This window comes from Stegastes partitus, unplaced genomic scaffold, assembly GCF_000690725.1.
Source record: "Stegastes partitus isolate 25-593 unplaced genomic scaffold, Stegastes_partitus-1.0.2 Scaffold1296, whole genome shotgun sequence".
Classification (NCBI taxonomy): Eukaryota; Metazoa; Chordata; class Actinopteri; family Pomacentridae; genus Stegastes; species Stegastes partitus.
In genome coordinates, this window is record NW_007579027.1 from 209,335 (window position 1) to 211,042 (window position 1,708).

General features: G+C 39.7%; 1 long non-coding RNA gene and 1 other non-coding gene across 3 annotated transcripts; one reads left to right on the top strand and one right to left on the bottom strand.

The window, feature by feature from the left end:
* Positions 1-173: 173 nt before the first annotated feature.
* On the top strand, positions 174-245 carry trnap-ugg (transfer RNA proline (anticodon UGG)). Its single transcript has one exon. It is a non-coding gene; the product is annotated as a tRNA-Pro (tRNA).
* Positions 246-358: 113 nt separating this feature from the next.
* On the bottom strand, positions 359-1,702 carry LOC103369506 (uncharacterized). Of its 2 annotated transcripts, none has more exons than XR_520840.1 (2): positions 1,172-1,702; positions 359-1,079 (listed from the first exon to the last, which is right to left on the bottom strand). It is a non-coding gene; the product is annotated as an uncharacterized LOC103369506 (long non-coding RNA). The 2 variants fall into 2 exon arrangements; XR_520841.1 differs by having other exon boundaries at positions 1,168-1,702.
* Between the last annotated feature and the right edge of the window lie 6 nt (positions 1,703-1,708).

Genomic DNA, 1,708 nt, shown 5'->3' on the forward strand with positions numbered 1-1,708 from the left:
CAGGTTAGGGTTTCATCTTGTCACACGACGTGTTTTATGTGAACCCACCCAGAGTCTGAAGCAGAAAGCCTGAGTTGACAAACATACCAACCAAACAGAATCCCAGCTTTGTCCATTATGTCATGACATACAGAGGGTAGCAGAAAATGTTTGCATTACACACTAGATGACGTGGCTCGTTGGTCTAGGGGTATGATTCTCGCTTTGGGTGCGAGAGGTCCCGGGTTCAAATCCCGGACGAGCCCTACATTTGGTACGTATGTCAGCAGGCAGGAGAGGTTATACTGCAGAGTTCTGGAGGTGACAAACAGACACAAGTAGCCTTACCATGCATCACACACAGAGTACCAGCCAAAAGTTTGAACACACCTCCTCATGCCATTGATTTTAATTATTTTCTACATTTTATGTAATATAGAATAATCCTGAAGACATCAAAACTCCAACCTTTAGGTAGCAGATTTCCCATGATGAGGTTTGTCAGCAGAATGTTCGCTGAGGTTTTCTGTCTCACATCTGTCAGAAAGTGTCTTTCGCTGAACTCAAGACCAAGGCGACATTCATCCAAACCATCCAGAACAATCAGGATCTGGTACTTGTCATGTTCGTTTTTTTTCAAAGTGAATAAATGTGAAAAAAATGTTTTGTCATTTTCAGCCCATTCCTTTATGAATTTCTTCACATGGACTTTCCGATACCAGCTTCCCCCACAGTCAGCACAGTTCTGATGCTTTTTGTCTTTGAAGATATCAGACAGTTCCTTCACTTCACACCGACATCTGTCCACTTTTCTCATCATCAGTGAGTTCGCCAGAACTTTTCTTTTTCAGTCTGCCAGCTACAAAAAAAATACATTTGTTTTTCCTCGTTCACGGAGGTAGATTCTGCCAATATTACTCCAAATAATGTCCCCGATGACTACAACTGTGATAAAGTATGATGTGTGTATTGTAATAAAAAAATGTTAAAAAAAAAAAAAAAAAAAAGCTGTGTCTTATGCAGACATTCTGTAACTTTCTCAATATAATTCGAAAGAACCTTGACAACTCCTGAAGATTGAGAGCTGGTTCGGAGGTGAGCTGTGGGAAGCAAGTTTCCGGTCGATGTTTTTGTGGGACTTTCCTTTTGCCCAGATAGGCATCAACAGCTTTGTATGAAGTGTTTTACCTACACCAGTCAATCCCTTTTTGAGGACTGCTCGTGCATTCTGTTTCTTCAGCTTCATAATTAATTCCATGTAGGTTTTCACATCTTTGTTTCTGACCGTCTTGCAGAGTTCTGAATGCATCTCCACACGACCACGTCTATTCTCATACTTCACCAAGACTCTGTTCTTCTCAGCCTCTGTGAGCTGGCGTTTGGCGTTGTTCTCTAAATTGAGAAAGTACAACAGAAATCACAAAGAGAAGTTTAAAACAGGATACAATAATCTCATCTGAAGGGTGTATAAAGTAGATAAAGTTCTCTGCAAAATGTTTCAGGCAAGTACAAAAAGTACAACAAAGATTTGAAGTATGAAGAGTTTATTGAATAGATATTCATTATATACTTTGGGTTGACCAGAGAGAAAATATAGCACTTTTATACATGGTCACCTGATTCCAGGGCACCAAAATATTTGGGGTATAGCAATGCTAATGTTTAGTTCTATTAAGTTGTTGAAATGGGATGGCCAGGTTTTTAAAAAAGCTTGCAGAGTTTTGGAAAA